Raw genomic sequence first — 14,101 nt, 5'->3', positions numbered from 1 at the left:
AGGTTACGACAACGGTTTAGGGTGAGCGTATGTGTTAGGGTACGGGTTAGTGTTAGCGTACGGGTTAGGATTAGGGGATGGGTGATGGTAAGGCTTCGGGTAAGGGTTAGGGTTAGGGTTAGGGTTAGGGTTAGGGTTAGGGGATGGGGACGGTTAAGGGTACAGGTTAGGGTACGACAACGGTTTAGGGTGAGCGTACGTGTTAGGGTACGGGTTACTGTTAGCGTACGGGTTAGGTGTCGGGGACGGGTGAGGGTAATGTTTCGGGTAAGTTTTAGGGATAGGGTTAGGGTTAGAGTTAGGGTTAGGGGACGGGGAGGGTTTAGCGTACAGGTTAGGGTACAACAATGGTTTAGGGTGAGCGTAGGTGTTAGGGTACGGGTTAGTGTTAGCGTACGGGTTAGGATTAGGCGACGGGTGAGTGTACGGCTTCGGGTAAGGGTTAGGGTTAAGCTTAGGGTTAGCGTTTTGGGACGGGGACGATTTAGGGTACAGGTTAGGGTACGACAACGTTTTAGGGTGAGCGTACGTGTTAGGGTACGGGTTAGTGTTAGCGTATGGGTTAGGATTAGGGGACGGGTGAGGGTAAGGCTTCGGGTAAGGGTTAGGGTTAGGGTTAGGCTTAGGGTTAGGGGACGGGGACGGTTTAGGGTACAGGTTAGGGTACGACAACGGTTTAGGGTGAGCGTACGTGTTAGGGTATGGGTTAGTGTTAGCGTACGGGTTAGGATTAGGGGATGGGTGCAGGTAAGACTTCGGGTAATGTTTAGGGTTAGGGTTAGGGTTAGGGTTAGGCTTAGGGGACGGGGACGGTTTAGGGTACAGGTTAGGGTACGACAATGATTTAGGGTGAGCGTACGTGTTAGGGTACAGGTTAGTGTTAGTGTACGGGTTAGGTTTAGGGGACGGGTGAGGGTAAGGCTTCGGGTAAGGGTTAGTGTTAGCGTTAGGGTTAGGGTTAGGGTTAGGGGACGGGGCCGGTTTACGGTAAAGGTTAGGGTGCGACAACGGTTTAGGGTGAGCGTACGTGTTAGGGTACGGTTTAGTGTTAGCGTACGGGTTAGGATTAGGGGATGGGTGAGGGTAAGGCTTCGGGTAATGGTTAGGGTTAGGGTTAGGGATAGGGTTAGGGTTAGGGGACTGGGACGGTTTAGGGTACAGGTTAGGGTACGACAACGGTTTAGGGTGAGCGTACGTGTTAGGGTATGGGTTAGTGTTAGCGTAAGGTCTAGGATTAGGGGACGGCTGAGTGTAAGGCTTCGGGTAAGGGTTAGGGTTAGGGTTAGGGGACGGGGACAGGGACGGTTTAGGGTACAGGTTAGGGTACAACAACGGCTTAGGTTGAGCGTACGTGTTAGGTTACGGGTTAGTGTTAGCGTACGGGCTAGTATTAGGGGACGGGTGAGGTTAAGGCTTCGGGTAAGGGTTAGGGTTAGGGTTAGGGTAGGGTTAGGGTTCGGGGACGGGGACCGTTTAGGGTATAGGTTAGGGCACGACAACGGTTTAGGGTGAGCATACGTGTTAGGGTACGGTTTAGTGTTAGCGTACGGGTTAGGATTAGGGGACGGGTGAGCGTAAGGCTTCGGGTAAGGGTTAGGGTTAGGGTTAGGGTTAGTGTTGGTGTTAGTGGACGGGGATGGTTTAGGGTACAGGTTAGTGTACGACAACGGTTTAGGGTGAGCGTACGTGTTAGGGTACAGTTTAGTGTTAGCGTACGGGTTAGGATTAGGGGACGGGTGAGGTAAGGCTTTGGGTAAGTGTTAGGGTTAGGGTTAGGTTTAGGGGACGGGGACGGTTTAGGGTACAGGTTAGGGTACAACAACGGTTTAGGGTGAGCGTACGTGTTAGGGTATGGGTTAGTGTTAGCGTATGGGTTAGGATTAGGGGACCGGTGAGGGTAAGGCTTCCGGTAAGGGTTAAGGTTAGGGTTAGGGTTAGGGTTAGGGGATGGGAACGGTTTAGGGTACTGGTTAGGGTATGACAATGGTGTAGGGTGAGCGTACGTGTTAGGGTACGGGTTAGTGTTAGCGTACGGGTTAGGATTAGGGGACGGGTTAGGGTAAGGTTTCTGTTAAGGATTAGGATTAGGGTTAGTGTTAGGGATACGGTTAGGGTTAGGGGACGGAGACAGGGACGGTTTAAGGTACAGGTTAGGGTACGAGAACGGTTTAGGGTGAGCGTACGTGTTAGGGTACGGGTTAGTGTTAGCGTAAGGTTTAGTATTAGGGGACGGGTGAGTGTAAGGCTTCGGGTAAGGGTTAGGGTTAGGGTTAGGGTTATGATAAGGGAACGGGGACGGTTTAGGGTACAGGTTAGGGCACGACAATGGTTTAGCGTTAGTATATGTGTTAGGGTACGGGTTAGTGTTAGCGTATGGTTTAGGATTAGGGGACGGGTGAGGGTAAGGCTTCGGGTAAGAGTTAGGGTTAGGGTTAGGGTTAGGGTTAGGCTTAGGGAACGGGGAAGGTTTAGGGTACAGGTTAGGGTACGACAACGTTTTAGGGTAAGCGTACGTGTTAGGGTACGGGTTAGTGTTAGCGTACGGGTTAGGATTAGGGGACGGGTGAGGGTAAGGCTTCGGGTAAGGTTTAGGGTTAGGATTAGGGTTAGGGTTAGGGGACGGGGACTGTTTAGGGTACAGGTTAGGGTACGACAACGGTTTACGGTGAGCGTACGTGTTAGGGTACAGGTTAGTGTTAGCGTACGGGTTAGGATTAGGGTACGGGTGAGGGTAAGGCTTCGGGTAAGGGTTAGGGTTAGGGTTAGGTTTAGGGTTAGGGTTAGGGGACGGGGACGGTTTAGGGTACAGTTTAGGGTACGACAACGGTTTAGGGTGAGCGTACGTTTTAGGGTACGGTTTAGTGTTAGCGTGCGGGTTAGGATTAGGGAATGGGTGAGGGTAAGGCTTCGGGTAAGGGTTAGGGTTAGGCTTCGGGTTAGGGTTAGGGTTAGGGGATGGGGACGGTTTAGGGTACAGGTTAGGGTACCATAACGTTTTAGGGTGAGCGTACGTGTTAGGGTACGGGTTAGTGTTAGCGTACGGGTTAGGATTAGGGGACGGGTGAGGGTAAGGCTTCGGGTAAGTGTTAGGGTTACGGTTAGGGTTAGGGTGAGGGTTAGGGGACGGGGACGGTTTAGGGTACAGGTTAGGGTACGACAACAGTTTAGGGTGAGCGTACGTGTTAGGGTATGGGTTAGTGTTAGCGTACGAGTTAGGATTAGGGTACGGGTGAGTGTAAGGCTTTGGGTAAGGGTTAGGGTTAGGGTTAGGGTGAGGGTTGGGGACGGGGACGGTTTAGGGTACAGGTTAGGGTACGACAACGGTTTAGGGTGAGCGTACATGTTAGGGTACGGGTTACTGTTAGCGTACGGGTTAGGATTAGGGGACGGGTGTGGGTAAGGTTTCGGGTAAGGGTTAGGGTTAGGGTTAGGGTTAGGGTTAGGTTTAGGTGACGGGGACGGTTTAGGGTACAGGTTAGGGTACGACAACGGTTTAGGGTGAGCGTAGGTGTTAGGGTACGGGTTAGTGTTAGCGTACGGGTTAGGTTTAGGCGATGGGTGAGTGTAAGGCTTCGGGTAAGGGTTAGGGCTAGGGTTAGGGTTAGGGTTAGGGTTTTGGGACGGGGACGATTCAGGGTACAAGTTAGGGTACTACAACGGTTTAGGGTGAGCGTACGGGTTAGGGTACGGTTTAGTGTTAGCGTACGGGTTAGGATTAGGGGACGGATGAGGTAAGGCTTCGGGTAAGTGTTAGGGTTAGGGTTAGGGTTAGGGGACGGGGACGGTTTAGTGTACAGGTTAGGGTACGACAACGGTTTAGGGTGAGCGTACGTGTTAAGGTACGGGTTAGTGTTAGCGTACGGGTTAGGATTAGGGGACGGGTGAGGGTAAGGCTTCGGGTAAGGTTTAGGGTTAGGGCTAGGGTTAGGGTTAGGGTTAGGGGACGGTTTAGGGTACAGGTTAGGGTACGACAAAGGTTTAGGGTGAGCATACGTGTTAGGGTACGGGTTAGTGTTAGCGTACGGTTTAGGATTAGGGGACGGGTGAGTGTAAGGCTTCGGGTAACGGTTAGGGTTAGGGTTAGGTTTAGGGTTAGGGTTAGGGTTAGGGTTAGGGGACGGGGACGGGGACGGTTTAGGGTACTGGTTACGGTACGACAATGGTTTAGGGTGAGCGTACGTGTTAGTGTACTGGTTAGTGTTTGCGTACGGGTTAGGATTAGCGGACGGGTGAGGGTAAAGCTTCGGGTAAGCGTTAGGAATAGGGTTAGGGTTAGGGGACGGGGACAGTTTAGGGTACAGTTTAGGGCACAACAACGGTTTAGGGTGAGCGTACGTGTTAGGGTACGGGTTAGTGTTAGCGTACGGGTTAGGATTAGGGGTCGGGTGAGGGTAAGGCTTCGGGTAAGGGTTAGGGTTAGGGTTAGGGTAGGGTTAGGGTTGGGGACGGGGACCGTTTAGGGTACAGGTTAGGGCACGACAACGGTTTAGGGTGAGCATACTTGTTAGGGTACGGGTTAGTGTTAGCGTACGGGTTAGGATTAGGGGACGGGTGACGGTAAGGCTTCGGGTAAGGGTTAGGGTTAGGGTTAGGGTTAGTGTTGGTGTTAGTGGACGGGGACGGTTTAGGGTACAGGTTAATGTACGACAACGGTTCAGGGTGAGCGTACGTGTTAGGGTACGGATTAGTGTTAGCGTACGGGTTAGGATTAGGGGATGGGTGAGGTAAGGCTTCGGGTAAGTGTTAGGGTTAGGGTTAGGGTTAGGGGACGGGGACGGTTTAGGGTACAGGTTAGGGTACAACAACGGTTTAGGGTGAGCGTACGTGTTTGGGTATGGGTTAGTGTTAGCGTACGGGTTAGGATTAGGGATCGGGTGAGGGTAAGGCTTCCGGTAAGGGTTAAGGTTAGGGTTACGGTTAGGGTTAGGGGACGGGAACGGTTTAGGGTACTGGTTAGGGTATGACAACGGTGTAGGGTGAGCGTACGTGTTAGGGTACGGGTTAGTGTTAGCGTACGGGTTAGGATTAGGGGACGGGTTAGGGTAAGGTTTCGGGTAAGGATTAGGGTTAGGGTTAGTGTTAGGGTTACGGTTAGGGTTAGGGGACAGGGTCAGGGACGTTTTAAGGTACAGGTTAGGTTACGAGATCGGTTTAGGGTGAGCGTACGTGTTAGGGTACGGGTTAGTGTTAGCGTAAGGTTTAGTATTAGGGGACGGGTGAGGGTAAGGCTTCGGGTAAGGGTTAGGTTTAGGGTTAGGGTTATGATTAGGGAACGGGGACAGTTTAGGGTACAGGTTAGGGTGCGACAACGGTTTAGCGTGAGCGTACGTGTTAGGGTACGGGTTAGTGTTAGCGTACGGTTTAGGATTAGGGGACGGGTGAGGGTAAGGCTTCGGGTAAGGGTTAGGGTTAGGGTTAGGGTTAGGGTTAGGCTTAGGGAACGGGGAAGGTTTAGGGTACAGGTTAGTGTACGACAACGGTTTAGGGTAAGCGTACGTGTTAGGGTACGGGTTAGTGTTAGCGTACGGGTTAGGATTAGGGGACGGGTGAGGGTAAGGCTTCGGGTAAGGTTTAGGGTTAGGATTAGGGTTAGGGTTAGGGGACGGGGACTGTTTAGGGTACAGGTTAGGGTACGACAACGGTTTACGGTGAGCGTACGTGTTAGGGTACAGGTTAGTGTTAGCGTACGGGTTAGGATTAGGGTACGGGTGAGTGTAAGACTTCGGGTAAGGGTTAGGGTTAGGGTTAGGTTTAGGGTTAGGGTTAGGGGACGGGGACGGTTTAGGGTACAGGTAAGGGTACGACAACGGTTTAGGGTGAGCGTACGTTTTAGGGTACGGGTTAGTGTTAGCGTGCGGGTTAGGATTAGGGGATGGGTGAGGGTAAGGCTTCGGGTAAGTGTTAGGGTTAGGCTTCGGGTTAGGGTTAGGGTTAGGGGATGGGGACGGTTTAGGGTACAGGTTAGGGTACGACAACGGTTTAGGGTGAGCGTACGTGTTAGGGTACGAGTTAGTGTTAGCGTACGGGTTAGGATTAGGGGACGGGTGAGGGTAAGGCTTCGGGTAAGGGTTAGGGTTACGGTTAGGGTTAGGGTGAGGGTTAGGGGACGGGGATGGTTTAGGGTAGAGGTTAGTTTACGACAACAGTTTTTGGTTAGCGTACGTGTTAGGGTATGGGTTAGTGTTAGCGTACGGGTTAGGATTAGGGGGCCGGTGAGGGTAATGCTTCGGGAAAGTGTTAGGGTTAGGGTTAGGGTTAGGGTTAGGCTTAGGCTGAGGGGACGGGGACGGTTTAGGGTAGAGGTTTGGGTACGACAACGGTTTAGGTTGAGCGTACGTGTTAGGGTATGGTTTAGTGTTAGCGTACGGGTTAGGATTAGGGGACGGGTGAGGGTAAGTCTTTGGGTAAGGGTTAGTGTTAGGATTAGGGTTAGGGTTAGGGGACGGGGACGGGGACGTTTTAGGGTACAGGTTAGAGTACGACAACGGTTTAGGGTGAGCGTACGAGTTAGGGTACGGGTTAGTGTTAGAGTACGGGTTAGGATTAGGGGACGGGTGAGGGTAAGGCTTCGAGTAAGGGTTTGGGTTAGGGTTAGGGTTAGGTGACGGGGGGGGACGGTTTAGGATACAGGTTAGGGTACGACAACGGTTTAAAGTGAGCGTACGTGTTAGGGTACGGGTTAGTGTTAGAATAGGGGTTAGGATTAAGGCACGGGTGAGGGTAAGGCTTCGGGCAAGGGTTAGTTTTAGGGTTAGGCTTAGGGTTAGGGTTAGGAACGGGGACGGTTTAGGGTACAGGCTAGGGTACGACAACGGTTTAGGGTGAGCGTACATGTTAAGGTACGGGTTAGTGTTAGCGTACGGGTTAGGATTATGGGACGGGTGAGGATAAGGCTTCGGATAAGGCTTAGGGTTAGGGTTAGGGTGAGGGTTAGGGTTAGGGGCCGGGGACGGTTTAGGGTAAAGTTTAGTGTACGACAGCGGTTTAGGGTGAGCGTACGTGTTAGGGTACGGGTTAGTGTTAGCGTACGGGTTAGGATTAGGGGACGGGTGAGGGTAAGGCTTCGGGTAAGTGTTAGGGTCAGGTTTAGGGTTAGCGTTAGGGTTAGGGTTAGGGTTAGGGGACGAGGACGGTTTAGGGTACAGGTTAGTGTACGACAACGGTCTAGGGTTAGCGTACGTGTTAGGGTACGGGTTAGTGATAGCGTACGGGTTAGGATTAGGGCAAGTGTGAGGGTAAGGCTTCGGGTAAGGGTTAGGGTTAGGGTTAGGGTTAGGGGACGGGGACGGGGACGGTTTAGGGTACAGATTAGGGTACGACAACGGTTTAGGGTGAGCCTTCGTGTTAGGGTACGGTTTAGTGTTAGCGTAGGGGTTAGGATTAGGGGACGGGTGAGGGTAAGGCTTCGGGTAAGGTTTAGGGTTAGGGTTAGGGTTAGGGGACGGGGACGGGGACGGTTTAGGGTACAGGTTAGGGTACGACAACGGTTTAGGGTGAGGGTACGTGTTAGGGTAAGGGTTAGTGTTAGCGTACGGGTTAGGATTAGGGGATGGGTGAGGGTAAGGCTTCTTGTAAGGTTTAGGGTTAGGGTTAGGGTTAGGGTTAGGGGACGGGGATGGGGACGGGGACGGTTCAGGGCCCAGGTTAGTGTACGACAACAGTTTAGGGTGAGCGTACGTGTTAGGGTACGGGTTAGTGTTAACGTACGGGTTAGGATTAGGGGACAGGTGAGGGTAAGGCTTCGGGTAACGGTTAGGGTTATGGTTAGGGTTAGGGTTAGGGGACGGGGATGGTTTAGGTTACAGGTTAGGGTACGACAACGGTTTAGGGTGAGCGTACGTGTTAGGGTACAGGTTTGTGTTAGCGTACAGGTTAGGATTAGGGGACGGGTGAGGGTAAAGCTTCGGGTAAGGGTTAGGGTTAGGGTTAGGGTTAGGGATAGGGTTAGGGGACGGGGATGGCTTATGGTACAGGTTAGGGTACGACAACAGTTTAGTTTGAACGTACGTGTTAGGGTACGGGTTAGTGTTAGCGTACGGTTTAGGATTAGGGGACGGGTGAGTGTAAGGCTTTGGGTAAGGGTTAGGGTTAGGGTTAGGGTTAGGGGACGGGGACGGGGACGGTTTAGGGTACAGGTTAGGGTACGACAATGGTTTAGGGTGAGCATACGTGTTAGGGTACGGGTTAGTGTTAGCGTAAGGGTTAGGATTAGGGAACGTGTGAGGGTAAGGCTTCGGGTAAGCGTTAGGTTTAGGGTTAGGGTTAGGGGACGGGGACGGTATAGGGTACAGGTTAGGGTACGACAACGGTTTAGGGTGAGCATACGTGTTAGGGTACGGGTTAGTGTTAGCGTACGGGTTAGGATTAGGGAACGGGTCAGGGTAAGGCTTCGGGTAAAGGTTAGGGTTAGGGTTAGGGTTAGGGGACGGGGACGGGGACGGTTTAGGGTACAGGTTAGTGTACGTCAACCGTTTAGGGTGAGCGTACGTGTTAGGCCACGGGTTAGTTTTAGCGTACGGGTTAGGCTTAAGGGACGGGTTAGGGTAAAGCTTCGGGTAGGGGTTATTGTTAGGTTTAGGGTTAGTGTTAGGGGACGGGACGGTTTAGGGAACAGGTTAGGGTACGACAACGGTTTAGGGTGAGCGTACGTGTTAGGGTACGGGTTAGTGTTAGCGTACGGGTTAGGATTAGGGGACGGGTGAGGGTAAGGGTTCGGGTAAGGGTTAGTGTTAGGGTTAGGGTTAGGGGACGGGGACGGGGACGGGTCAGGGTACAGGTTAGTGTACGACAACGGTTTAGGGTGAGCGTACGTGTTAGGCCATGGGTTAGTTTTAGCGTACGGGTTAGACTTAAGCGACGGGTTAGGGTAAAGCTTCGGGTAGGGGTTAGGGTTAGAGTTACGGTTAGTGTTAGGGGACGGGACGGTTTAGGGAACAGGTTATTGTACGACAACTGTTTAGTGTGACCGTACGTGTTTGGGCACGGGTTAGTGTTAGCGTACGGATTAGGATTAGGGGACGTGTTAGGGTAAGGCTTCGGGTAAGGTTTAGGGTTAGGGTTAAGGTTAGGGATAGGGTTAGGAGACGGGGACGGTTTAGGGTACAGTTTAGGGTATGACAAGGTTTTAGGGTGAGTGTACGTGTTAGGGTATGGGTTAGTGTTAGCGTACGGGTTAGGATTAGTGGACGGTTTAGGGTAAGGCTTCGGGTAAGGTTTAGGGATAGGGTTAGGGTTAGGATTAGGGTTAGGGGACAGGGAAGGTTTAGGGTACAGGTTAGTGTACGACAACAGTTTAGGGTGAGCGTACGTGATAGCGTACGGGTTAGGATTGGTGACGGGTTAGGGTCAGGCTTCGGGTTAGGGAATGGGTTAGGGTTAGGGTTAGGGGACGGGGACGGTTTAGGGTACAGTTTAGGGTACAACAACGGTTTAGGGTGAGCGTAGGTGTCAGGGTATGGGTTAGTGTTGCGTACGGGTTAGGTTACGGGAAGGGTGAGGGTAAGGCTTCGGGTAAGGGTTAGGGTTAGGGTTGGGGTTAGGGTTAGGGCTAGGGGACGGGGACGGTTTAGGGTACAGGTTGGGGTACGACAACGGTTTAGGGTTAGCGTACGTGTTACGGTACGGGTTAGTGTTAGCGTACGCGTTAGGATTAGGGGACGGGTGAGGGAAAGGCTTCGGGTAAGGGTTAGTGATAGGGTTAGGGTTAGGGGACGGGGATGGGGACGGGGACGGTTTAGGGTACAGGTTATGGTACGACAACGGTTTAGGGTGAGCGTACGTGTTAGGGTACGTGTTAGTGTTAGCGTACGTGTTAGGATTAGGGGTCGGGTGAGGGTAAGGCTTCGGGTAAGGGTTAGGTTTAGGGTTAGGGTTAGGGTTAGGGTTAGGGTTAGGTGACGGGGACGGTTTAGGGTACAGGTTAGGGTACGACAACGGTTTAGGGTGAGCGTATGTGTTAGGGTACGGGTTAGTGTTAGCGTACGGGTTAGGAATAGGGGACGGATGAGGGTAAGGCTTCGGGTAAGGGTTAGGGTTAGGGATAGGGTTAGGGGATGGGGACGGGGACGGGGACGGTTTAGGGTACAGGTTAGGGTATGACAACGGTTTAGGGTGAGCGTACGTGTTAGGGTAAGGGTTAGTGTTAGCGTACGGATTAGGATTAGGGGACGGGTGAGAGTAAGGCTTCGGGTAAGTGTTAGGGTTAGGTTTAGGGTTAGGGTTAGGGTTAGGGGACAGGGACCGTGTAGGGTACAGGTTAGGGTACGACAACTGTTTAGGGTGAGTGTACATGTTAGGGTATGGGTTAGTGTTAACGTACGGGTTAGGATTAGGGGACGGGTGAGGGTAAGACTTCGGGTAAGGGTTATGGTTAGGGTTAGGGTTAGGGTTAGGGGATGGGGACGGTTTAGGGTACAGATTAGGGTACGACAACGGTTTATGGTGACCGTAGGTGTCAGGGTATGGGTTAGTGTTAGCGTACGGGTTAGGATTAGGGGACGGGTGAGGGTAAGGCTTCGGGTAAGGGTTAGGTTTAGGGTTAGGTTTAGGGTTAGGGTTAGGGGACGGGGACGGTTTAGGGTACATGTTAGGGTACGACAACGGTTTAGGGTGAGCGTACGTGTTAGTGTACGGGTTAGTGTTAGCATACGGGTTAGGATTAGGGGACGGGTGAGGGTAAGGCTTCTGTTAAGCGTTAGGGTTAGTGTTAGGGTTAGGGTTAGGGTTAGGGGACGGGGATGGTTTAGGGTACAGGTTAGGGCACGACAACGGTTTCGGGTGAGCGTACGTGTTAGGGTACCGGTTAGTGTTAGCGTACAGGTTAGGATTAGGGAACGGGTGAGGGTAAGGCTTCGGGTAAGGGCTAGGGATAGGGTTAGGGTTAGGGTTAGGGTTAGGGGACGGGGACCGTTTAGGGTACAGGTTAGGGTACGACAACGGTTTAGGGTGAGCGTACGTGTTAGGGAACGGGTTAGTGTTAGTGTACGGGTTAGGATTAGGGGACGGGTGAAGGTAAGGCTTCGGGTAAGGGTTAGTGTTAGGTTTAGGGTTAGGGTTAGTGTTAGGGTTAGGGGGCGGGGACGGTTTAGGGTACAGGTAAGGGTACGACAACGGTGTAGGGTGAGCGTACGTGTTAGCGTACGGGTTAGTTTTAGCGTACAGGTTAGGATTAGGGGACGGGTGAGGGTAAGGCTTCGGGTAAGGGTTAGGGTTAGGGTTAGGGTTAGGGTTTGGGTTACGGTACGGGGACGGTTTAGGGTACAGGTTAGTGTACGACAACGGTTTGGGGTGAACGTACGTGTTAGCGTACGTTTTAGTGTTAGCGTACGGGTTAGGTTAAGGGGACGAGTGAGCGTAAGGCTTCGAGTAAGGTTTAGTGTTAGGGTTAGGGTTAGGGTTAGGGGACGGGGACGGTTTAGGGTACAGGTTAGTGTACGACAACGGTTTAGGGTGAGCGTACGTGTTAGGGTACGGGTTAGTGTTAGTATATGCGTTAGGTTTAGGTGACGAGTGAGGGTAAGGCTTCGGGTAAGGTTTAAGGTTAGGGTTAGGGTTAGGGTTAGGGTTAGGGGACGGGGACGGTTTAGGGTACAGGTTAGTGTTCGACAACGGTTTAGGGTGAGCGTACGTGTTAGGGTACGGGTTAGTGTTAACGTACGGTTTAAGATTAGGGGACGGGTGAGGGTAAGGCTTCGGGTAAGGGTTAGGGTTAGGGTTAGGGTTAGGGTTAGGGGACGGGGACGGGAACGGTTTAGGGTACAGTTTAGGGTACGACAACGGTTTAGGGTGAGCGTACGTGCTAGGGTACGGTTTAGTGTTAGCATGCGGATTAGGATTAGGGCACGGGTTAGGGTAAGGCTTCGGGTAAGGTTTAGGGTTCGGGTTAGGGTTAGGGTAAGGGGACGGGGACGGTTTAATGTACAGGTTTGTGTCCGACAACGGTTTAGGGTGAGCGTACGTGTTAGGGCACGGGTTAGTGTTATCGTACGGGTTAGGATTAGGGGACGAGTTAGGGTAAGGCTTTGGGTAAGGTTTAGGGTTAGGGTTAGTGTTAGGGTTAGGGGACGGGGACGGGGACGGTTTAAGGTACAGGTTAGGGGAGTACAGCGGTTTAGGGTGAGCGTGCGTGTTAGGGTACGGGTTAGTGTTAGCGTACGGGTTAGGATTATGGGACGGGTGAGGGTAAGGCTTCGGGTAAGGGTTAGGGTTAGGGTTAGGGGAAGGGGATGGGGACGGGGACGGTTTAGGGTACAGGTTAGGGTACTACAAGGGTTTAGGGTGAGCGTACGTGTTAGGGTAAGGTTTAGTGTTAGCGTACGGGTTAGGATTAGGGGACGGGTGAGGGTAAGGCTTCAGGTAAGGGTTAGGGTTAGGGTTAGGGTTAGGGTTAGGGGACGGGGACGGTTTAGGGTACAGGTTAGGATATGACAACGGTTTAGGGTGAGAGTACGTGTCAGGGTATGGGTTAGTGTTAGCGTACGGGTTAGGATTAGGGGACGTGTGAGGGTAAGGCTTCGGGTAAGGTTTAGGGTTAGGGTTAGGGTTAGGGTTAGATTTAGGGGACGGGGATGGTTTAGGGTACAGGTTAGGGTACGACAACGGTTTAGGGTGAGCCTACGTGTTAGGGTACAGTTTAGTGTTAGCGTACGGGTTAGGATTAGGGGACGGGTGAGGGTAAGGCTTTGGGTAAGGGTTAGGGTTAGGGTTAGGGTTAGGGGACGGGGACGGGGATGGTTTAGGGTACAGGTTAGGGTACGACAACGGTTTAGGGTGAGGGTACGTTTTAGGGTAAGGGTTAGTGTTAGCGTACGGGTTAGGATTAGGGGATGGGTGAGGGTAAGGCTTCGGGTAAGGGTTAGGGTTAGGGTTAGGGTTAGGGTTAGGGGACGGGGACGGGGATGGGGACGGTTCAGGGTACAGGTTAGTGTACGACAACAGTTTAGGGTGAGCGTACGTATTAGGGTACGGGTTAGTGTTAACGTACGGGTTAGGATTAGGGGACAGGTGAGGGTAAGGCTTCGGGTAAGGGTTAGGGTTAGGGTTAGGGTTAGGGTTAGGGGACGGGGATGGTTTAGGTTACAGGTTAGTGTACGACAACGGTTTAGGGTGAGCGTACGTTTTAGGGTACGGGTTAGTGTTAGCGTACGGGTTAGGATTAGGGGACGGGTGAGGGTAAGGGTTCGGGTAAGGGTTATTGTTAGGGTTAGGGTTAGGGGACGGGGACGGGGACGGGTCAGGGTACAGGTTAGTGTACGACAACGTTTTAGGGTGAGCGTACGTGTTAGGGTACGCGTTAGTGTTAGCGTACGGATTAGGATAAGGGGACGGGTGAGTGTAAGTCTTCGGGTAAGGGTTAGGGGTAGATTTAGGGTTAGGGTTAGGGACGGGGACGGGGACGGTTTAGGGTACAGGTTAGGGTACGACAACGGTTTAGGGTGAGCATACATGTTAGGGTACGGGTTAGTGTTAGCGTACGGGTTAGGATTAGGGGACGGGTTAGGGTAAGGATTCGGGTAAGGATTAGGGTTACGGTTAGGGTTACGGTTAGGGGACAGGGACGGTTTAGGGTACAGGTTAGGGTACGTCAACGGTTTAGGGTGAGCGTACATGTTAGGGTTCGGATTAGTGTTAGCGTACGGGTTAGGATTAGGGGACGGGCGAGGGTAAGGCTTCGGGTAAGGGTTAGGGTTAGGGTTAGGGTTAGGGTTAGGGGACGGGGACGGGGACGGTTTAGGGTACAGGTTAGTGTACGACAATTGTTTAGGGTGAGCATCCGAGTTAGGGTACGGGTTAGTGTTAGCGTAAGGGTTAGGATTAGGGAACGGGTGAGGGTAAGGCTTCGGGTATGCGTTAGGGTTAGGGTTAGGGTTAGGGGATGGGGACGGTATAGGGAACAGGTTAGGGTACGACAACGGTTTAGGGTGAGCGTACATGTTAGGGTACGGTTTAGTGTTAACATACCTGTTAGGATTAGGGGACGTGTGAGTGTAAGACTTCGGGTAAGGGTGAGGGTTAGGGTTAGGGTTTGGGTTAGGGGACGGGGACGGTTTAGGGTACAGGTTAGGGTACGAAAACGGTTTGGGGAGAGCGTACGTGTTAGGGT

The sequence above is a fragment of the Delphinapterus leucas genome, chromosome 1, assembly GCF_059928025.1.
Source record: "Delphinapterus leucas isolate spDelLeu-1000000601 "Yukka" chromosome 1, BTC_Dleu_Yukka2, whole genome shotgun sequence".
Classification (NCBI taxonomy): Eukaryota; Metazoa; Chordata; class Mammalia; order Artiodactyla; family Monodontidae; genus Delphinapterus; species Delphinapterus leucas.
Note: the sequence above shows the minus strand (reverse complement) of the source record.